Source organism: Emydura macquarii, unplaced genomic scaffold (genome assembly GCF_026122565.2).
Source record: "Emydura macquarii macquarii isolate MOO-44397 ecotype Brisbane River unplaced genomic scaffold, CSIRO-AGI_Emac_v2 contig_2676, whole genome shotgun sequence".
NCBI lineage: Eukaryota > Metazoa > Chordata > Testudines > Chelidae > Emydura > Emydura macquarii.
In genome coordinates, this window is record NW_027132813.1 from 44,298,275 (window position 1) to 44,323,160 (window position 24,886).

The 24,886-nt window shown below is 42.4% G+C and overlaps 1 long non-coding RNA gene across 1 annotated transcript in view; it reads right to left on the minus strand.

The window, feature by feature from the left end:
* Nucleotides 1–5,609: 5,609 nt before the first annotated feature.
* LOC137164083 (uncharacterized) overlaps nucleotides 5,610–24,886 on the minus strand; it is an 84,304-nt gene continuing 65,027 nt past the window's right edge. Inside the window, exon 4 of the long non-coding RNA XR_010922925.1 lies at nucleotides 5,610–5,640. This is a non-coding gene — a long non-coding RNA (uncharacterized lncRNA). The remainder of the gene's footprint in view (nucleotides 5,641–24,886) is intronic.

A 24,886-nucleotide genomic window follows, 5' to 3' on the forward strand; every position in this document is an offset into this window, starting at 1 on the left:
CTGTCCCTATAAAATCTGGACATCTGGTCACCTTAAGGTGCACTGATCATTACCTGGCTCTTATAATCCAGTTCTGGACTGTCCTGAGGGGCTAAGTTAGCAACTGTTTGGTTGCTTTTTCGTTATTACCTTAAATTTTGCCCCCCTTTCTTTCTTGTGGGCTAAGTGATGTTATCCTTTATTTCCTCCTCAGAATCTGTGAGTGTAAGTGGTAGAGCTAGTCAGAACGTTTTTGATTAACCAATTTTCCCATTGGAAAATTCCATTTAGTTGATGCTGAAATGTTTTGTGGAAATGTGTTGATTTGGATGAAGGTTTCTGAGGTCCACAGTGGAGTCTCTGGACATTTCAAGAGAGACAGACAAATATGACCTTTTTTGATTCAAAAACAGATGTTTTGACAATTCCATTTTGAGAAAACCCTTAACATTGGTTTTGACCCAATGTGGAATGAAAACAAACATTGAAATAAGTTGCTGTAAAATGCAATTGACATTCTCCAGCTAACCCCAGTCAATGGGGACCAACTGAGCTAGAACCTGTAGCACCTGGTAGAGCATGAGTGCCAGCATTACTTGCCTCTGAACACCCTGCCAGGGCTCTAAAGGGGACTGTATACCACAGTGACACCCTGCACTAAGATTGGTATGATAACATCGAGGATTTGGGAACCAGTTACCCTTCTGTACTATCACCTCTTGTTGGCTAGTTTAGTAGGTGACATTTACATTCATTTGGTAACAGCTCACTACCTATTGGATCTAATTATTCTTTAACTGGATTACAACAGCACTACGGGTCCAAACAAGATATAAGACCCATCATGTGGGCACCATATACTACACAGTCTGAGACAATTCTTGTTTCATAAAGCTTACAATTTAAATAGATACAAGACAAAGATGGTCAGAAAAGAAGATTCATCACCATTAAAGATGAGGAACTAAGGCATGGAGAGATTAAATGATTTGCCGATGGTCACAGAGGAAGTCTGTGGTGATGACAGAAATTGGACTCAGGTTCTGATTCCCAGTCCAGCCTTAATCACAAGTCCATCTTTCCTTAGATCTATCTAGAAGTACCCAGTTTCTGGGTGGAAGTAGTAGATGCAGCTCTTAGAGAAGATAGAGAAGACTAGAGAGGAAAAACAGGGATAAGGAAATTAAGGGCTTAGTTAATATAGTCTATAAACCAAGAAGGATGAGGTACTGTACATTGCTTTTCAAAATTCAGCTGAACAAGGTGAAATTTTGATTGATAACAAGATTTCCAGAATTTATCATCCATAAAGCAGTAGTGAGAGCCAGTGGGTGCATTGTACGTTTAAGCCCTTGAGTTCTCAGGCACATCAAGCAAGGAGGTTTACCTTATTCAGAGTGCTACGATTTATTGTCTACATTATGATGAACTGTTTGTTATGAGAGATCTGCCTGAAGACGTATGGTTTCAAAGACTTAACAGAATGCATTTGCGATGGTCTTCTTAAGCAGATAAAGGGCCTAAAGACACAAGAATAATTTCACAGGAACCATCCTATTCAGATGCTCTGACACTCTTTTTACCATAAAATATTCTTCACTGTTTTAGAGTGCAGTTTCTAGCACCACCATTCCTATGCAGCACTCCCAGTCCAACCCATACAATCGTCATTAATGAAACTTAGCCGGCACTGGAGGAAAGAGACAATCACGTTTACAGGAGGAATTCAATTGGCAGCTGGAAAAATGCTGCGTCTCTTTCTGTTATGCCCTCCGATGAGTGACAATCCCATCTTTTGCCCTAATCCATCATTGGAAGAATTGACTGACTTCTGGCTGAAGGCTAGCTCCTATGTTTGAATTTTAAAAGCTATTACGACACAGTGTTACATTAATATCCAGCACCCACAAGTGCCAGTCTGCTGACCTACTTATTTGCAAATTCTGGAATTAGCCTTTTTGAAAGAAATAGAAAATCAGAAGCTGTAAGAAAGGAGGAGCTATTATTCTGCAGCTGTACTTTAGATGAAAATGTGCATCTTTTTAACATGGGTGCACTTTCTGTGTGATTACGGGCAGGAGAAGAACAGCAGAAGGTTTAGGGGTTCTGAAAGATTGTAATAAGAGCAAGGATGTTCTGTCCTTACACTCTCACACATGGACACATATGTGACCACTACCATTTTGACCAACACACCAGGGAGTGAACCCAGGGCCTCCAGAGCTAAAAATATAAGCTACTTCAACTTGAGCGAAGGCTCCGCAGTTTGGGAGGAGGGGGTTGGGTCATGGGGTGGTACCCTGTGAGTCTCTTCAGGCCTTAACCACAGACCACAACCACTCCAGCTCTGCTTCACTACAGCCATGGTTTACAGTGAGTTGCCAGCTTACCCATTTGCTTTTGGAGAAGATGCAGTAGTAGCAGCAGCAGCAGCCAGTCCTGCCTACTTCTGCCTTCCTTCAGGCTCCCAGCTTTCCCCCAGCACTTCCTTCCTGTTTGCTTATGCAGTCCTAGCTGCTGGGGCTGCTTCCCCTTCAATTATCCCTGGGGCTGGAGCTCTTATAATTTAATTGGTACCCTCTGTCAACTACCTGTCTTCCAGTTAGGTCCCAATTAATGTATACTAATGGGAATTAGCGTAACAGAGTGTGGAGTTAGCTCCTGGCTCAGCACAAATTGTTACACACTGTGATGCTGGCAGTCCAGGTGCCAGCTCATGCCAAGGTCTCAGGCCTCATTGAACACTTACAATTGCATAGCTGGAAACGAATCTTGCTTGACTGTGTGTTAGCATGATCCCAATAAACGTCACTTGTTAAGTGGATAAGAATGTGTTTCGTGTGTTATAAAATGCTTGTAGGATGCTGCACGTGTTGTTCTCACTCAAGTATATCCCATGTTATAAGGCAACAGCAAACATTTGCATTGAATGTACCCGTTACAAAGGAACCCATTATATGAGAAAGAAGCCTGGTGTAATGCAAATGATGGTCTCTTACAAGAAGATGTTAAATCCTATTCATTAAAGGCAAATGAGCCATAGGTGTGAGATCAAGGATCAAAGACTTTAAGTGTGTTCTCCCCCTCCCCCACTTCTCAGCCCCTGAATAAGGAACCTGTGCGTGGGAACTGTTGCTGTTAGCTTGCTTTCTGTGAGAAGAAGCTATAAATATGGATACAAGGAAAAGTTCTTCATATTTGGATTCTAACAGGGCAGAATAACCAAACAAGAAGACAGAGATCCCCAGAGATACTCTGGGTAACCCTAAAATACTTTAGGGAAACTAGCAGATTACTACATCTCTGATACCTTTTGAAATTATAGACACCGACTCTCCTGTACATATATTTTTTTACCTGCTTTAACCTCTCAATAATTCTCATTCTTGTTTCTTAGCTAACAAACCTTTAGTTAGTTTACTGCATAATTGACTACCAACATTATCTTTGGTGTAATATCTAGGAGGCAAATCAACCTGGTATTTTGGGACTGGACATAACCTGAATGTTTTGTGATTTTTGGCATAAGCAACCATTTATCGCATAATCTAGCTTGCCTGGGAACTGCCTGTGACTCTGTTATTAGATCACTGAAGTACTTTGGGAGTTCATATTTGCTACTGGGTTGGTGAAACTAATTATAGAACATACCACCAGTTGGAGTGTCTGTCCTGAGGTTGGCATTCATGATCATCAGTCACTCCAGACAATGTGACATTCGCCTCCTTCACTTCTTCCCAGCTGGGGTCTCCTTATTCCAATGCCCTATATTCTCTTGAGTTGAGCTCTGCCCCTGTTAACATTCCCTGCTTTTTGGGGGGATTACAATTTAGGATCTATTTCTGGCTCCTTAATGGATGTTCTATGCTTTCCAGCCACGGAAAGAACAATCTGTGTGTGGAGGCCACCCCCACAATTTCTCTGCCTATGTGTCCTCACACCAAGGTCATTCGGTGAAACCTTTTATTACCTGACTGTCCCTCTTTAATCTCTCACTGCTCTACTGGTTCTGTCCCTTGTTTGGCTAAATTCTCTTTCTCCTGCAGGTCTGCTCCTGAAGCTATGTGGGGGACCCCTTGGTAAGCAGCTAACTCTATTCAGGTCTTGGTCACCAACTTGTTTCACCTCCATATCTCTTCCTTCTTTACCATCTCTGTCTCTGCCCCAGACTTTTTTCCTTTTGCTGACGTTCCTGGCTTGTATCTTCCTATCTATGTTCTTTTGGTTTTTTCGGATCCCCCCCCCTCCAGTCTCTTTTTCCATTATTCAAAACCAGTCCTGTGGTCTCCTGGAGTTTCCTCTTTCCCCCATGACTGGATGGAGCAAAGTCTTCACCATCCTCACTTGCTTCCCTTTAAACACTCTTTTGACCTGTAATAGGATTTTTGCTACTGAGCAGCATCTCCTTTCCCTTGCACATGCATTCAACTTTAATCCCCTCCCAGGTAACATCTAGTGGGATTTCACAAGGTCCCCCCGGATGAGTGAACACCTGGCAGTCAAGTCTATTAACCCCTTCACTCCTTTCCTGCCAACCTTGACTATAAGGTTAAGCATGTGTTTTCCCCTGGGTGTCCCAGTCCATCCACAGAATTCTGCCAACCTACAATCCATATATGGACAGTCTACCTTATATGTCCTGACCACCCACATTGGCAACAAACCACCCCTCTGCTTGCAGAGAAGGAGGACCCCTTAGCCTCTTTCTGTATTTTCGGTCCCTTTTCCTGCTTGGGCATCTACAGTCTTCCTCCCCATCTCTGGTCCCCTTTTGGGACAGATTGTTCGCAAGCCTCTAAGGACCCTTCCATGCATTTTGCCACGTTGTCCAAATCTGAGGGTTGCTGAGGGTGCTCCCATACAGTTGCCATCTCAGGGAGACATTGAAAGAACTGCTTTAATATAACTATATCCATCACTTCCTCCAGCCCCTGGCTTTCCAGCCTCAACCAGTGGACAGCCCAGTCCAACAGTCTCTGTGTGAAAGCTCTGGGCTGTATTCCTTCTGTCCATTTTGCAGCCCAAATTTTCTGCCAGTATTTCTCCAATGACAGATCCAATCTATCCATGATGTTGTCTTGACATAATCATAATCTCTGGCATGTTCTTCACTAAGGAACATGTATGCTGCCTGGGCTTCACCCATCAGACAGAGCCACTCACAAAGTCCATGGATGCCCTAACCAGAATCTATAACTACCCTCTCAAATGTTTGTGGAAAGGCCTCTGGATGATCTGTTGGATCATCAATTCCCTAGACTTTATTGCTCCCCCCCATTGCAAGACTCACTCTGCAGCAGCTGGCGTTGTGCTGCAGTCTACTTCTTAATAAAGAGTCTTTTGTTGCTCTGCCTGCTACACCATCCTAAAATGTTTCTTTGCTTCCTGGGATTGTTCAAAGAGCTGCATAGACTTTTGTAGCTCCTTTTGCTGTTCTACCAACTATTTCAGGAATTCTTCCATTTCTGCTGCACCACCGATCCTCACACCAGCTCCCTCCTTGGCTTATTGCTCAGGTGAGAGACACTGATCCCCGAAAAGCCCCCAAAATATCACAGATCAGTCCTCTGGGAGCCCGTTCAGGCTTTAATGACAGACCACAACCGCTCCAGGTTTCTTTCTCCGTGTTCCATTTAGGTTCCAGTTAGTAGATGCTGGAGGCTATTAGAGTGAAAGGATACTGAGTTAGCTCCTGACTCATCCCACCCTGTTACAGGCTGTAACAACTCATATCCTCAATTGATCAGCACAGAGCGGGACACAGTCACCAGTGGGTTACACATACACTTAAGACAAGTGCTGAACTATCACATTGGGGCTGCATTCTCCCTCAACAGGGTAAAATGGCTTTCATTCAAGTCAATGGGAGTCACTTGTGTCCACAGCTGGCCTTTAGTGTGGCACAGAGAGGGTGGCTATCAAAGCTCTTGGTACTAGGGCCCAAGAAATGTGAATGAGAATCTCAGCTTTTATTTAGTAAAAAAGTAAGTTTCCAGCCCTTTTCATTTCAAAGAGAGCCTTGAAAATGTAAACTGATACAAGCCAATCAGGGAAGTTGAAAGCTTGTAAGTAAGTGTTCCTAAAGATTACAAGCTAAGATTTTTCAAAACTGGGTGCCTAAAATTAAGCTCAGACTCTACATTTAACCACCTAAATAAATGCCTGACGTTTAAAAGTGCAGAGCACCAATAACGCCAGGCATACAGGTTATTCACAGTAACCTCACAGAAACCTAGGTCTGGCCTTTGGGATCCCAGAAAAAGCATGCCCATAAGTCACTTGATTTGGTAAGAAGACCCAAGATCACAGCTGTAGAGACAGTACTCTCACAGCTGGTTGCCTGTGGCTGTCAACTTCTTAGCTAAGCAGCCTGTCTGCTAAAAGGATTGATTAGATATCAAGGAAAGGTTGCATGGGGTACATCCGCAATGCCAAAAAAGACCTCCCTGTGGTAGTAATTCTCAGAACCCAGGTCAACTGACTTGGGCTTGCGAGGCTTCCGCTGTAGGGCTAAAACTAGCCATGTAGACATTTTCACTGGGGCTGGAGCCCAGGCTCTGAAACCCAGGAAGGCAGGAGTGTCTCAGAGCCCAGGTGCCAGCTCCCATGGGAATGTCTATACTGCTAGTTTTAACCCTGAAGTGTGACCTGAACTCTGAGACTCAGTGCTATGATTTTTTGTTTTGTTTCGTTTTTTGTTTTGCAGTGTAGACATTCCCATGGTCTACTAGAACAAGCAAGGGGCTGAGAGCAATGGTCTAGTCCCTGCTCTGACACGGACTCCCTCTTTGGTCTTTGCCAAGACACACAGGCCGAAGTGTTCAGACTTGGATTCTAGAGGTGCAGATCCAGGCCCTGATTCAGCATGGTGCTTAGGCACATACCTTACTTTGAACATATGAATCGTCTCATTCTCTTCAATCACTTAGTCCAACAGATCAATAGGTTGCTTATAACTATGGTTCATAACCATCTATCCCTTCCACTAAAGTACTTATTTATAGCCATCTATAACACACACTAGTCCTCTCTGCAACATGCTTATAACATCCATTAGTCATTTAACAACCCCTTTATCAGCTATTATAAATATAGCCTTAATATAAAATGTGACCAGAATCCCAATCTTTCAGAAAGGTTTTTTTCCTTCTTTTTACTCAGATCGTTTTATATCACTGGTCTTAGAAGCAAGATCATTTTCATTACAGTTGAAACTACCTGGGCAACACCTCTGTCATTGTATAAGAGAACTAGAATATATAGTTTACAAAAACTTCCCTAGGAAAAAATCCAGTTACCTTGACTTAAGGCAAATTTGAAATATGGACATTTTAGGATAGATGTTGCCTCTGAAAACAGCAGCCTCCCAAGATAGTTGGCTAGGATTAAAAAAAGTTCAATTTTTGCTATTTTAGGAGAAAGCAATGAATACTTTACATGTCTATGCTTTGGATGTGTGCCTGAGTGACACATAGGAAGGCTGTCTGAAGTCCCAGCAGACAGAGAAATTAAATGTGAACAGATGGACTAATTCAGTGCAATCGAAATGTGAAGAAAATATGGCTGACTAGAGATGACAAGGTTTGCCTGAATTCAGCACTGGAGCTATAAAAGACAAGCATTTTTTTTTAAACCCATCAGATTAATCTTCAGGAGATGAGCTCTGCAGTGGGTTTGAAGCACTGATCTTTCATCTCCAGAGACATGGGGTCAAATTGTAACTCAGTGTACCAGCTCAGTACATTTGCTGGTTTCAGTCTAATTCACGGTGGAAATGTGCCCCTCCTCACCAAACCACTCTGCAGTTCATTGTTAAACATGTGCATTGACATTATCTGCTGGAAAAGAGTCAGGATAAAAATTTGAAAGCTGTTGTAGGTGCTCAGTCCTCAGCGTGGTGTTAATTGTGAACATTTAGAATGACCACTGGCAGGCATAGAGCAAGGGCGTATGAGGCTGTGTAACAGGAATTAAAGTCAGTCTTGCATTCACCCAGTTGTGATGTGCTGGGTCTCTGTAATCTGTACATGGCATCCAAGTGGGACTGAATTAAGATCCAACAGACCACAGAACAAAGGGGAAAAGAAGGACAAAAAAAGCCTTCCAGCCCCAGTTAGAACAGCCAAAAAGCTGCACAGAATAGCGGCAGAGCAGGGAGAGCCTTGAAAGAACAGCTAAAGTGAGTCCAGGTGGCAACAGGGAGGAAGGGTAGCAATACAAGAGTCACCAAGGCATTCCAGAATGATGGAAGAGAGCAAAACAGTCTGTTTGGGGGCCTGGGCTGAGCAAACGATGACAACAAAGAGTTTAGAAATGTGGTATTTGTGCTCACATAAGAATCAACCCACCAGAACTGCTACTGCCATCTGCTCTACCAGAAGGACCAAGGGAGAAAGTGAGCACTGACCTTTTCTCTCTGGATAATCCAACCTATTATTTTGACTGATTATTTCTCAACATCCATGGAAGTTACCAGACTGCTCAACACCACGTCAAGTGCAGCTGTGAAGGGGATAAAATCCATCTTTGCCCGTTTCAGGATTCCAGAGCAAGTCATCTTTGACAATGGCCCTCAGTTTTCCCCTCAGACCTGTAAGAGGTTGGCAGATACCTATGGTTTCACTCATGTCACATCCAGCCCACAGTTCCCTCAGAGTACTGTTGAAGAAGAAGGTGCTGCCTAGACAATAAAACTTTCTAAATCTTGAGGTCCTCATCTCACCCTGTTGCCATACTGATCAACACCTCCGTGCTCTATGCCCCCTAGTGGTATTGTGTAAATAGAATGTAAAATCCATCCTGCCTTTACCCCAACCATAGTGTGTTGGTCTCTGTAATGGCTACTCCACAACTGCGTGCATGCTTCCCAGCTTGACTAGACAGACATGTCATAGCTCTGCTTCATCCAGCATGCTAAAAATAACGGTGTAGCATGGGTGGCAGCTCAGGCTACCTGCCTGAGTATCTACCTAGGGCATCTGGCCAGGATTGCATTCAGGAGCCTCTGCTACCTCCAGATGCACTGCTATTTTTAGTGTGCTAGATCAAGCAGAGTTAGTGTCTGTATATTCGAGCTGGGAAGCACAATCCCGGCTGCAGCACAGACAAATCCTTGGAGGCACTGGCAGGGGTGTGTAGAGAAACTTGACTAATTCCTTTCAGATTATCAGGCCCTAGCACACGTTGTTCAGCTGTCACTTTCCTGAGCATTATAATCTGATAAATTAACACGCATTGAATTGAAAACAAGATATTTTATTGTGTTCCAGTCGCGCCTAGACGTCCCAGCCAAGATCGGGGTCCCAGTGTGCTAGGCGCTGGGAAGATACATAGTAAGAGATGCTCCCTGCCACAAAGAGCTTTTAGTCTAAAGAGGTAAAACAGACAAAGGGTGGGGAAAAGGAGACACAGAGAGGTTAAGTGACTTGCCCAAGATGTCACACAGTTAGTCTGTAGGACAGCTGGTAACAGAACTCTGACTTTGAATTCCACATTGGTGCCTAACCCACAAAACCCAACCTTCCTGTCTACAAAATACAATACAAATAAGTGTAAATAAAGGCATCTATGGATACAGTGAGGGCCAGATTTGCAGATGCTGATCTCCATTTTTTGTGGGTGTCAATAAATGCAGACTGCATTTATTTGTAACTATAATTTTGCCCCCTCCCTGACATGGAGGCCTTGTTAAGGCTACGCTTAAAATTTGGCCATGAATGTTTTGTCACAGTGCTGTTAATACTGATCTTGGTCAACGAGCTCTCTCTCTTATAGAGCACCTTTTAGCATGAAGCTCTGATCCATCAGGTATAAAGGGGTCTATTATCCCTTCAGTGGGCCAAAATAATTCCTGGTATAATTCCATGAAATTAAGGGGCTTATCCAAGGATAATTTAACCCAGTGTGTTCACATAATTCCTATTGATATTACTGGGAGTACAGCATGTGCTAGAAAAGAAACATGATCTGTATTTGTTCAGCCTGAGGTTGTTTTGAGAGAATTTTTATTTTAAACCTTTTTTCTAACGAGAGACATGATTTTTGTAGTTTTCTTTCATTTCAATTATATATATAGTGCTACCTCTGTGTGTCTTCCAGGTGCTTTTCCCCCTACAGAAAATGAAATGTTAAATTCATGTGGTAACATGATTTAGGAATCAATACATTCTCAGCAGGCTGACAAGAGTACACCAAAAAACTCACTCAGCACACAAAGCCTTCAGGAGCAAAACTGCTAAAAGGAGACATTTCCCCTGTACCAGAGTGCATAGGGACCAGTATCAATGGCAATGCCCTGCATCATCAAGAATTAAATGGAATCGGGGTTGCTAACCATCCGTAAATTTACGGACTGTCAGTAAAAAAATGTACAATTTTAACACTGTCCATAAACTCGTAAATAAATGAAAATGTCCGTGAAATTGGGTGGAAATAAAACATATTGTATTTTGACATTGATTATCGTTCAGAATCACTTGTATCATAAAACTACACTGACCATGACTTTATCAATTTCCTGTTTTCTATTATTGCACACACTTAAAGAACCCAATTGATCAATTAACTGCAGCTAAAACAATTGCGTAATTCCAAATTTCTGTGTACAGAATATTGCGATTGAGTATACACTTTTGTGACATTATTGTATTGTTTATGGTATTTTTAGTGATGTCAGTAAAAGTTTACCATGTCAGTAAAAAAATCAACTTCAGATCTTCATGCCAGTAAAAACTAAAATGCAAGGTTGGCAACCCTGATGTGGAATATTTGCTTCAAAGAGACCATTCACTTGCCTCTGGCCCTCTCTCTATCATTTACTTGTATATCCTGCTAACAAAGGGAGATTTATTATCACACCAGAATGGGCATTGTCCTATTTAGGAAAGTGATCTCCGTTCTAGGGCTACAATTCAAAGCAGTATTTAAGCATGTGCTTAAGTCCATCACCACTGAGCAATTCACAAGCACTGAAGGCAATGAGAGTTAAGCAAGTGCCTAGGTGCTTTGCTGAATCAGGAAGGACTGCTGAATCAAGGCCTAAATCATGATCTTTTGTTTTCCCAGCTAACACATAGACTGAGTAAACGCTGAGGAAGCTTTAATGTCACTTAACATTGACTCCCTTTGGCACACTAAGGAGCAGCAGTGGTGCTGAGCCCCTCCCAAGGGAAAAAAAGGTGTCAAATCACAAGGGGGAAAATCCCAGAACTATTGGGAATACTCTAGACACATGGCTTGATTGCTAGATATAGGACACAGACATGAAAATGGAAGCTATGATGCTCAGTGGCAAGAAAGCAGAAGATATTGCGTGAGATTCATCCATGATGCGGAGGGACCATGCAAGACTTGCCGCACTACGTATACCCTTTGTATGGTCTGTACTGGGGGGTATAAGGAACTGAAGCAATGCTCTGAAGTGCTATCCACATAGGCTGGCCAGGGAGGCCGTGCATTAAGGAATGATCGGCATTTATATAGATCCAACGGCCATAAGAACGCTCCACGATGGTCACAACGAGGTGGCAGCTGGAATTGCGGCTGTGTATGTGAACAGTGAGAAGACTGCAACAACTGCTCTGCTCAGTGGTCCCAGGTAGTTAGGGGTGGATACCCCCTCTCTGCACACCACTCTCTCAGAGCTCACAGGCTTTGGCTCTGCACAGGTAGAGAAGATTTAATGATGAATAAATGTAAATGGCACCAAAGGTAAAGGAATACAAACACTGGCAGGTATAAAAATCTCATTGAAGGAAAATAGAGCTAAGTATATATTTTTAAAGGCCGAATTAAACATAGGGGATGGTTTCCCTTTATCTTTACGAGGCCAAAGGGAAACCATCAAAATGAACATTTCTCTAGCAATACTCTAATACAGTCTTCGTACCAATGCTGTCTGCTGCCAAGGCTACAAAACAGGATTGCTTGATAGACGTCTCTGGGATCTTACAGAGCAGAAACACACAACGAGTAAAATGCAAACTGTTCAGAAAAATAGAGAGGGAGCCTTGCAGTTCTGGAGTACACTTCAACAGAGGGACGTGACATAGCTACCTAAAGATTCTGTGTAATTACCTGAGAGAGCAGTGAGAAAGCAATTGAAAGGGACTCTACAGACCTAGTTCAGACTTGCAGGATTTGTATTATATACATTAAAAGGGTGTAATTTTGAAGTAGTTACAGTATCAACACCATGTAGGTAAGTGCCAGTATGTTTCAATACATGTATTAAGTATGAGATATTAGGTATTATGAAGGCCTGGCCTACACACACATTTTACTTAGCTAGCTACTTTGGTTAGAGGTGTGATATTTCAATGAAATAATCAGATCAGTACAGATTAGATCAGCATAACTGAGCCTACACTATCTGTACGACTGCACAGATCAGTACAGTCAGATCAGATAGTGTAGGCTCAGTTATGCCAGTAAAAAGGTGCCTTATGTTAGTATAGCTCAATGCCCCTTCCCATATAGGAATAAGCGACATCAGTGCAAGCACTTTGATGCTGGTATAACTATGTCCATTCTAAGGTGGATGTATCACTTTAGCTATATTAGTACAGTGAAAGCAGTACAACTTTTGTTTTTAGGCAAGGCAATTCACTCATTAGGTACAGCTTTCAGTTATATGAATGGCTGGTAACAAAACTTAGAACTGTACTTTAAGATCTACTGATGAAAAGTGATATAAAAGAGCTAGATATTATTATTATGCCAACTAGCCTTTAATTATCTGTATTATAAAAATTTGTAGTTATACTATACTAATTGGCCACCCACTTACAATTTATGTTGGATGGGATCAAAGATGGTGAGCCCCAATGGCTACAGACTGAAATACAAAATATTACTGATGGAAAATAAGAGGAAATACCATTAATACCACCAAGGTCCTCTTCCAGCAATGAGCTCTGCGCTGTTGGGGTTTACCAGCTCAGTGCTACACAACTGGAATCAAAGGGAGATTTGCCATTGACTTCAGTGGTGTAGGATCAGTCCTAAAGAGCTGTCATTTTTAGGTCAAACAAATAGTAATAATAAACAAAAACCACCACCACAACAGGAGATAATCTGTGGATTTCCAGCACACTGAACATATGGGAAGATAGGAGAAAGCAACCAGTGCTCTTGAGGTATATTTCATAACTGACCACCATTTAAAATCTTCCAGCTATATTATTCTGACAAAAAATATGAGGAAATAGTGGCTCAAGCAGGGTTAAAATATATAGGAAATTCATTTGACTAAACTGAGTCATAAAATTGCAAAAGAAGTATAAATCAGAAAAACTAAGATATTATTTATAAAATCATAAGAACTGGGGAATATTTATTAGGCAACTGCGTAAGAAAGATACAAGAAAAATCAGATGTCTGGTTAAAAAGCAAAATAGGTACATTGTGCATGTGTGTGTGTGCATATCTTTCTTTTCTCCCAGGGAACTCTAGATCAATATGGACAATATGAGGCTAAACTGAAAAAAAGGAAGTGAACCAGCAAATCTTTGCAGTGGATTGGATGGATATAATACTAGCCATTATGTGCGGTACAAGTTCCTGCTCATGGAAACAGTCCTAGTGAAAAATGATGATTGGGTGTTATTGCTCATCCATCTTATAAAACAAAAAGATACACATTTACACTCAGGCCACTCTGGCTGTGTAAAGACGTCCTAGGTTGAATGAGAATCAGCCCCCAAATTCACAGTGGATGGAATGCCATAGTAGGGGGAAATCACTGTCATGTCTTTTGGAATGTCCCCAGTTGAAAGGTTTGTGGTTTCATATTTGAAGATTGATGTAAGAGTTATTTCAGGAATATAGCCCCAAATGCCCACTGTTGTGTAATGTTTGGGAAACATCCTGGCTTACTGAACTGAAACAAAGGTAGATGTTCATTTGGACTCTTTGGGGAAGCAGCCAATATGGGGCGATATTTTATCACGCTGGGGCTGAATGGCCAGCCCTGATAGTCTGCTGAGTGCTAGGCAGAGACACCGAGGAGGAATTTTCCATGCCACAGTTGCAGATTGACGGTGGAATCGCTCCAATGAGGTTATTGCAGCCCAGTGATGATATAGCCTTTTGTGAGCTCTTACTTATAACTCCTCTTCAGGATGGGGGAGAGGATCCAGAGAGCTGCACATCCTTTGGCCTCCATCATCTCAGCAACCTCGCCAGTACACATGCTGCCTGCCTCCTGCCCAGGATCCCATATTCAGCCCCATACTGGGCCGTGGAACTACACCAGTTCTGCTGCAAAAGGCCCTTCCATCCATCCCCTATAGAAATGTAGCTGACACAAATAAAAGAACTGAGGGGAATGAAATGTCTCTGTCTGCTTTAGAGTAATAACAGAGGAAGATGCATCAAGAGAGATGAATTGGTTAAAATAAATCTTTGACACAGCTTTTATAATAGCAGTCGGTGTATTTACTGTAGCCCATTATTTATTCTGATGAAGCCTTGCTTATCTCAACACCCTCTTCTTTTACTGCAAATGTAAGAAAAAAACTCCTACTGACAACAGTTCTGGTTATCTTTAATGAAAAATTAGTGATTCAAAAAGGAAAAATCAAAAGACTATGTCCTTCTCTTGTGGGAGCTGGGCAATAATTATATTTGCTTATGTTAACTTTGCTTATGTAGCAATGACTATTGTCACAAAATAAATTTGTGCTGTAGATAAGTTAGTAAATACAATTGTTTAGCTCCACTGAGGGAGGAGAGATACATCTGCCTGCAGTTTGGATGATCTCAGATGTACTGGTAAGACGTGTTTAACTCCTTAGTTGTTCTACTTCCTAGACCAATTTTCATCAAAAAAAGCATGTCAGCTAAGGTGGGTTGCTATTCATTAAATCAAACTGAATGATAGTGTATTTCATAGTGTTTTGCAGCTGGCCAGGTTGCAGCCGTCAGTGCACATGTCTAAAGGAGTACACTACAGAACTGGGGGTGGATACTCATGTCAGTGGGGATGTTCTTCATGAATGGCTTTTGTTGGGCATTGCACAGAACACTTCACTGCAGCACATGACCGTGGTGTTCATTCAAATGCTGACTCCTTGAAGAGGGACAGCTATGACAAGGGACGTTCTAGCCCTGTTTTGACCCCGATATTTATGGACTGAAGCTGTTTGAGTAGAACAGGACTCAAACATTTTCATTTGAATTCAGACGAGTGGTTTGGTCTGGCCATGTTTTTAACCACTTGTTCATTATTTGTCAATGTTCATGTGAAAACTGATATTCACTGTCCATTATTCACTATTCCTGATTTGTTCTTCTTTGATTTTAAATATTTCAGGCAGCAGAATCCTTATGCTGGAGTTTAGTGGACTACTCACTCTCCACTAGTAATGAAGTCCAAAGAGTCAAGGGGAAGAGTTTGCTTACACCTAACAGCATGAAAACTATTAGGCCCAAGCATTCAGCAAATACAAATGCAGAAATCAGAATGGAATCTGGAATTATCTGTGAACAAGAGAAGTAGGAAAATCTGATGGCTAATTTATTATGAATGAATAAGTGGTCCAGGCCTATGATGGACTGGATGGAAATAAGTCAGACAAGGAACAGAAACAATGTAAGATGGAAAAGACTATAGTTCCACCAAGTCCCTGCCTTCCTATCAGCAAGTGCCTTTATGTCTCATTAGCTGTCTCCTGTGAGGATAACATATTTTATTAGAATAATTTATTTCTACCAACACCCACAAAAGTGCTACGCACTGTACAAATATAAAATATGACATGGTGACTCCCAGCCCCAAAAAGCTTACTATCTAAAAATGTTTTTAAGGGTCTGATCCAAAATTCACTAATCAATGGGAGTGTTTCCATGGACTTCACTGGGCTTTGGATCAGGCCCTAAATATTTATCGATTCTGGATTTGACTTTGTTGAGACTATCATTCCCCACCCTAGAGGGCACTCTACTCCAGACACTAATAATCCATGGAGCTACAAAAGAAACTCACCTCTTCCTCTTCCCCATCTCAGATTGTTTTCTTCACTGGTAACAAATATTGTAAAGAAATTGTCTTTCCTTTGTATCCCCTATAGTATTTATAGATCAGCATCGGGTCAGTTTTTCTCAGCGCTGGTCCTTTCTTTGTAGAACTTTCCTTCCACTCCAGAATGTTGTCTTCAGCAAAATCAACATAGCATATCAGTGGTGCTCCTTTTGTGATGTATAATTTATGACTTGTTGCTTACTCTAGCTGTGGGTAACAGCGTGTGACAGTGGAAAGCACACTACTTTACATGTTTTTAATATCTCACTCAAATATAGGTACCCATTCTGCATGAAGTAAATGTTCAGAAATGTAATTTCTTGCAATTTTAAACAAGGGTTTTATTCTGGGTGCCCTTTTATAAAACTTTCATTTTACCCTAGAGTTCAATGGCTCATCACGTGAAAGCCAGAACTATTACACTTGGAAAGCTACTGAGAAATGACCCTTTGAGACAATCCAAAAAGAACTACAGAAATTAAATGTGGTAGACACATCACTGCACAAGGGAAGTGGTGTTTTGGTGATATTTTTTTCCAACAGAATTACCTTTTTAAATTTTTATTGAGAATTACATCTGCGAGAGTTCTCAAGTAATACAATAGAAGACATTTTCTAGGATTTTAATGTGTAGTCATAGTTATCTAATAGCCAGAGACCTGCTCATTAGTTCTTATTTGCAATGCTTACAAAATGGAACTTCAGTGCATCTGACTTTAGGTGAACCTTATTAGAGAATAATATTTCTCTCAGTGGGAACTTATTGCATAATCACACTAGTGTTTGATGTGGTCATAAAGATGCATCTGACTGCATTTGCCTTTTTGCCTTGTCGTAGCACATAGTCCTGCAATTTCCCATGCCTGCCTCACAATCCAATATGGGTTTGAAATTACCATAAATAGCGTGTTAAGCTAATGGATTTTGGTTGTTACTTGTGCTCGAGGGGGACTGCTTTGCTCATCTTGGATATGAAAAATGAACTGGATTCTTGGGAGGGAGGGAAGGAGGAGAGGAGTGAACGTGCTTCCTGTTGCCAATCAGCATTGGGCATTAAAAACCATCAGCAGCAACGCCTCTTTACTCTTGAGCATTAACCATTAGCATTTTTTTCAGAAAGTGTGCATTTGACTGATGAAGCTCCACTGAGGAATTTACCACTGAAAACTAAATGACTGTCTGGCAGCTACTTGCCTCCAGTTTTGATGGTCTCTTCCACAGTACCGGCATTTATCAGAAAAAAAACAGTCGTAGAAGAGCCGATAGTGTATGGAAAGTTGATGCCTGGCGGTATGGCACAAGCGAAGCTATTGATTAACGCCAGGTAGATGGCTTGGCAGAAAATGGAGCCAGCTCCAGTTGGAGATCAAATCTGTTGAACCCTGAGACTGTGTATTCAGTTCTGCCAGCAATAGTTCAGATCCTCAGGTCCCGCCAGTTATCTCAAAGCTCAAGACAGGTGATGATGGTGATGGTGAGGCAAAAACAGTTTAAAGGCACCTTTGTGCTCGCCCCAGTCCTGGAGCATCTGGAAGCTATTACAGGCCACATAACTTATGTTACAGTCAGCACATGTCTTCTCTGATCTATGCTGGCTCATAGTGGCCCCTTAAGAACAGTTATGTTACCTGTGATTGCCTCTGGTCACTCCCCTTTCCACCTATTTCATGCACTGCAAACTCAGTTATAGAGAGAGGATGGTATAAAACCAGCTATAGCTATGATGGCTCTATCTCCATCCTGGGGAAAACCCCAACTGCCCAATTAGGACAGCTTTCTAGCTGGGTCTGTTCTGCCTTAGAAGAGGACTAAAGGGACCAGAGAGAGGAATGAGGTTCTGGCCCATATTAATATGAAGATGCCTGAGAAAATGAGGTCTGGCCTGTTAGAACAGAGAGAAAAACTCTCAGATAAGTTCGGTTTGGGATACGGGGGGGTCGGCGAGGCAGTGATGATTCTCGAGTTTCGCTTAATCAATAAACTTTTTATTCTATATTAAACAATTCTACTCCTATAGTAAACAGTTCTACTTCTATAATAAACAGTTCCACAGCAAACAATTACACAGCAAACAGTGATAGCAAAGGGCAGGGGAACTCCATGCGCGAAAGGACAAAGTGCGCCACCCAAGACTTCTGCGTTCGTGATCTCTCTGGATCAACGCATGGCTGCCAGCGTGTGACACTAGGGTCCCCGGTTTTGGAGTTCCCCGAAGGAGTTACAAGACAAACACAACAGAGAACAGTTAATCCATACTCACAAACACCATGTACAAATATACCATGTTGGTCAAATTCAGTTGCCGTTTGCTTTAAATCCTGCAGACGGGAGAGAGCCACTCTGAGTGATCAGTTGGCAGCGAAGCGGGCTGGGGAAGATGCGTCAGCCCGCTGAACCGACATGACCAGGAGATTCATGGGGTGCCGGGTAGATACAATTCCTCTCTGCTACCTGAGTTTAAACTTTTATAGTTTCCCGCGGTTAGCAGAGGCTAAGCCCCATTGGTTGCTATTTGCTGCATGACCTTTTAAGGTCATGCCTTGGCGTTTAGCCAACCAGGTGCTTACAATTTTCCCGGGAAGTTGCTGACCACGCACCGGCAGGTGAGGTCGCTTCATCCCGTTATAAGGGGGCAGGTACGTGTGGGTCGTGCGGTTCGTGCCACTGAGTCAACCCTCCCTAGGCTGCTTCTTTATCCGTGTGGGGGGGTGCAGTGCACGTGGCGCTGCGGACGGCAATATGCAATTTTGTCTCCACATGGCCTAGCGGCTTCCACACTGGCAATAAGATCAAGGTAGGTGGGGAACAAGTTGCTACTGAATGCTAATTCTGCATCTTGTCTCTGACTCCCTCTATGGCACCAAGCACGTCACTGAGGCCAACGTTTTCAAAACTGGAATGGCTCAAGTGGGGCACCTAAAGAAGTGGCCTGGTGTTCAGAGCTCCCACTGGCTTTACCTGAAAAAGCATATTTGTAGAGGGTTGCCAAGGTGGTTCCAAGGTCAGGGAACTTTCTCCATACACCCTCCTCCTCTTCTCTGCCCTCTTGGGGTAGCTTGCCACCATTCCTGACGTAGGGTGGGAACCACTGTTTTAACCTCTCTATTGTTTTCCCCCTATGAAAAAATGGGGATATCATTTAAGTGACTAAAGAGGATGAATTTTGGTGTGTAAGGCCCTTTGGAGAGCAAAACTGCTGTATACATGCTTGTCTCTGAGTTTGGATCATGATGCAATGACATTTGTTACCTGTCGCAATGTAGGTCGGTAGCATCGCATCATAATGCTGATCCCAAAGCCCATTCATTATTTCAGGACCCTAATCCCAAACCATCCAACCACCTCTGGCTTTTCCCAGTGTTGCTCTCATGGTAAAAGATTATTGTTCCTGGCAAATTCCATGCATGAGCAATTAAATGAGGACATTATTATAGACATAAGGCTAAGAAAAGGTATAAGGAAATCTGGGGCTGACTACAGTAAATGCTGCTTTGGCTCATACCTGAGGCCAAATCCTGACCTGGTCAGCTCAGTGAGATAGTGCATGAAAAGGCCCACTTATACTTTTTGGTTCAGGAACCCTGTTTGCCAAGATGGCAGCCTGGAGGGCATCTACTAGGGCAAACTTTGGGATACTCTCTTGAGCACTAGGGAGAGATCTTACCCTAGGGTTGCATGTTACTTACACTTCTTTGTATTTCAGTGGTGGCTAGAGTCCCTTTTTCAAGTGCTTACAAACTAGATAATGTAAGACAACACAGCCAAATGGTGGGAAAAAGGAAGTATTATTTTCCCCATTCTACAACTGGGGAACTAAGATACAGAGGCCTCAGTTCAGGAAGGTACTTAAGCCCATAGCTAACTTTGAACATGCAAGTAGGCCCTTTGACTTCCCATGCTTATGGCTAACATTTTGTAATGGGTAATCATAGACAGGATGCGGGCAATAAACAATAAAATCATGGAAATGTACACACAGGAATGCATTTTTCAGCACATCAATACAGAAACTTTTAAATTGCCTATTAAACCTTATATAATTCTGACTACTGACAAGATTAATTGTTAGAATGTAAAATGGTCATTTGCGAACACTTAGAGCTTTCCACTATTCTGAAATAGCATGTTGTACATTGCTAGGTTGTCATCTTTGATTGAGCATCTGTCATCTCACAAGATAGCTTTGTAAGATGAAAATGATCGCTTGTAGTCTAAGCTCAAATAGGCACCAATAAGCACCTCAGAGCTATTGCAGCCAGATTTGGAAAGTGATCTTTTAAGTTGCACCAAAATTCCACAATGCCAACGCATTTCATTTCAGAAACCACACTGCTGTGGCTACAAAACTCAGCTTTTGCCAACTCACTGTCCTGAAGCATGAGAATAGACTCAAATACATTCAGTGATGCAGCATCAAGAAGTTTGGGCTGATTGGGATCAAACAGTCGGCAGGCTTTAAAAAAACTGGCAGCGGGTTGACAAGACCATTCAGAACCAGTCATGAAGGCTTTGATTTTATCACTGTTTTCGCAAAGGGCTTTCTTAGCTAAGAGGTTGTCAGTCATGCCACTGAAGGACTTTGTCCAACTGGCAAGATCGGCTGAATCATTTGCCACCTTATGCGATCTGATTTCTGGTTTTTGGTAGGCAGTTAGAGTTGTCATTACTCTTGGTGAATTGCCCCAATATTTGCTTTTATTTCCATTTATTTACTTAGTGACCATATCAGAGGTTCTCAGACTGGGAGTCGGGACCCCTCAAGGGGTCATGAGGTTATTATGGGGGGTCTCGCAAACTGTCAGCCCCCATGCATGGCTGACAGTCAGAGCCCTTCAGAGCTGGGTGGCCAGAGAACAGCAGCCGATGGCCGGGTGCTCTGAAGGCAGTGCCACCAGCAGCATGGCCGAAGTAAGGGTATCATGACTTGGGGAGAGGGGAAGCATGGCATGGGGTGTTGTCACTTTTTTGGAGGGGGTCATCACAACCTGAAATATTTTTAAGGGGGTCCCAGTGAAAAAAGTTTGAGAACCACATGAACTACAGCTTCGCTCCCACTCCGCCTAAAAAAATTCCATGTAATCCTGCAAGTGGCTGGTATGAAAAGGGACAGCTTCAAATCAACTGTTTCATTGTGTGATTATGGGGGAAGGTGGAATTGCAGGCATTTTCCCTTTTTCCTGCAATGATTCACAGAACCATGTTGTGGGCAGGGCAGACAGTGAATGCACGTTTTACACCAATGACAAGTTCATTTACTTGTACAAATGTTTTTCTCCAGGTATCACCCACTAAGTTGAGAAGATGTGCAGTGCATGTTATGTGCACTACATTCAGAAAAAGCATTAGAGGCTTTGTTCCCAGGTTTTGTTCATATATGCCGCATTGCCAGTGACAAAAGCATTGACTTGATCAAAAGGAATTCCATATTTCTAAACTGACTGCCTGAGCCCCACCGCCCAGGGCTAAAGTTGCAGAGGTCACAAAAAATCACAGAATCCGTGACCTCTGTGACCAACCCTTAGCCTTACTGTGACACCCTGTGTCTGAAAAAAACATCCCCAGAAATCCCATATTCACCAATGTCATGTAATTATATGTTCTGAACAAAGTACACCTAGTGTGGTATTATTTTAAAAGTCTTGATCTGCTGAACATCAATATCTTGGCAGATTATATATGCTACCATTGTATGTGAAGTCATGAAACATTGTTGAACATGTTGTGAGGTGGGAAATTCCCACGAAAAGCCTTTCAGGCAAAACAATGGAGTGGCCAGACAATGTTAATGGCTCTCTCTCACCCATTCAAGAATAGATTCCACTACCAGCAACTATTTACAGTCAAGTCTTCACTGTAAAGTGCATGTTCACAATGGGAGTTGAGTGACCAATGAGGATGACCCCACAGGTTATGAGCCCTGATTGTTCTAGCAAGCTGAAACAGACTATAAAACGGGGACCATGACCTCATGATAGGGTGATCCGATGTCCTGATTTTATAGGGATAATCCTGGTATTCGGGGCTTTTTCTTATATAGGCGCCTATTAACCCCTCACCACCATCCTGATTTTTCATACTTGCTATCTGGTCACCCTATCTCATGAAAGGGCTTCTCTCTCTCCCCCACTCAACACTTGAAGGTTCATCTGGGAGACAAAAGGACTTTGAAAGGGGGAAGGGGAGTCCCAGCAGGGAAGGTTGCCCAGCCTGCTTTTAAGAAACTGCTTGTACTAGCTAACAAGGTGAGACATTGCTAAATCAAAATCTTATTAGTGTGTAGAATTTTGACTGCAAACTTATATTTATTTCTTTTGGTAACTACTTTTAATCTCTTTACACTTGCCACTTATAACACTTAAAATCTATTTTCCTGTAGTTAATAAACTTGTTTAATGTTTTATCTTAACCAGTGTGGTCTCAAATTGGAGTGTCTAGGAACCTTAGTTCAATAACAAAAGCTGTTGCATGTCTTCCCCACAATGACGGGGGAGTGGATTTTTTTAATATAATTTTGGGGATAGACTCCTTTTGGTGCAGTTCTTATATCCTGTGTGGTGGGGTAATTGGCTGGTGCCTATCTATTGTTGGTTTGTGGGTGGCTAAGCAAAGCACTTATATATAGCTAAGCACTTGGCTACACGCACAATTATGCTGGCAAAACTGTCACTCAGGGGTGTGAACCGCCCCCCTTCCCCAATATAAATTTTGCCAGCATAAACGTGAGTGTAGCTGCATTATGTTGGCAGGAGAGAGCTCTCCTACCGACATAATAAAACCACCTAAATTGTAGCCTCTGTCTCTATGGAGAGCATGTCCCACCAACATAGTGCTGTTCACACTCGCGTGTACGCCGGCAAAACTTACATTGCTCGGGAGTGTGTGTTTTTTTCACTCCCCTGAGTGACAAAGTTTTGCTGGCATACCCATGAGTGTAGACAAGGCCTAAGTTGGGTGTGTCTCTTCCTGTTGATGGCTGTGTACATTCTGCTTGCTGACAGCATCACAGAGTGAGAGGCAACCCAGGTTAATGTTCATATGATCTAGTTGGCTGTGGTTCTCTGCATATTATTGTGTTAGATGATAGCGCCTGGCAAGGCATAGTGAGGGATAGCCCAGGTTGGAGAGTGAAGAGAGCACAGCATTCCCATAGTTTTCATATTGCAATCCAGGGGACCCTGTAACATTTACCCATGCTTAAAGTTAGGCATGTGCTAAAGTACCTTCCTGAATCAGTACCTGCCTGAATCAAGAATTAAGTGACTTGCTCAAATTGACAGGAAGTCTGTGGCATAGCCAGAAGCCAGATCTTCTGAATCAAATTCCAGTGCCCTAAGCAGAAGATTATCCTTCTCCAATCACCATCTCCCCTCCCTTTTCGTTATCTAGCCCTTGGTGTTGATCTGATTTAACACAATTCATACTAAGTACTATATCTAAAAGGGAACATTACAATGATGGTGAAGGGGGGTAGAGGCAGGGAGGGAAAGGAATCAGGGTTGACATTTTATGTCTTTTAAAAGTCTGACCTTTTGGAAATATCACTGTGTACATTTTAAATATTAATAAAGGCACTAGCTGTTAGAAGGCGGAGTGGTGTTGTCGGGGGTGACCTTTTATTGAAGTAAAAGAAAATTGACAGTTTTATTAGCTGTAGAGTACTGCCAATGAAAATTCAAAAGAGCAAGCAAAAAGCTGCCACTGTAATTAGCTAAAATAGCTACATTCTGTAAATGAATCTGAATATAAGGTTAAGTTGAAAAGTTGCTGCAGGCACAGTTCATACCTCAGCCCTGATTCAATTGCTAGTTAGCCTCAAAATTGGGAAGATACAGTATTTCTATTTTCCTGGTCTTTATAACAAAGGCATTGTTTCCCAGAGGTGAGAGCAGGGAAATAGGCACCCTAGGTGCTACGCTCTGCCACTGAGTCACTGTGTGACTGATAAATCACTTTTCCTCTCTGTGTTACAGTTTCTTCATATACTACTACTTACATATTACACAGTAGTGCTGTGAGTAGAGATGGGCCAGGACAGCATTTTAAAACACCCCACACACTGGGTGTTTGACCTCGGGACCGAGCTCAAAGAATTTGTATCTCAAGTCCATCTCTAGTTTTTAGTCTGAATTAATGGGTATAAAGATCCTTAGCTGAAATGCCTTGTGATTAATAAAAGAAGCAGTTTTATTAGATCCACAAATAAGTACAAGACTACATTTTAGATATGGGATTGTTTCTTCTCTAATAAACATTTCGAGTAAGACAACCACCAACCCAAAACTTTCACCCAAAACAAACTTTAAGATTCAGAAATTTAGATTGACTTATCCCCCCACGCCACCTCCTGCAGTGCTATTCATGGATGTTGATGTTTCTGCTGCCAAAGGATTAGTGAAACCTGAACATTACCAGGAGACTGTCCACATATATAAGTAGTTCCCTTCCAAGTTTTATAGAATATTAGAATCATAGAAGATTAGATTCGGAAGTGTCCTCGGGAGGTCATCTAGACCAACCCCCTGCTCAAAGCAGGACCAACCCCAACTAAATAATCCCAGCCAGGGCTTTGTCAAGCCGGGCCTTAAAACTCTTAAGGATGGAGATTCCACCACCTCCATTCCAATGCTTCACCAGTCTCCTAGCGAAAAAGATTTTCCTAATATCCAACCTAGACCTCCCACACTGCAGCTTAAGACCATTGCTCCTTGTTCTGAGTGGTGGCAGATGGCAGAACAGCCTAGCTCCATCCTCTTTGGAACCCCCCTTCAGGTAGTTGAAAGCTGCTATCAAATCCCCTCCTCACTCTTCTCTTCTGAAGACTAAATAAGCCCAGTTACCTCAGCCTCTCCTCGTAAGTCTTGTGCCCCAGCACCCTAATCATTTTCA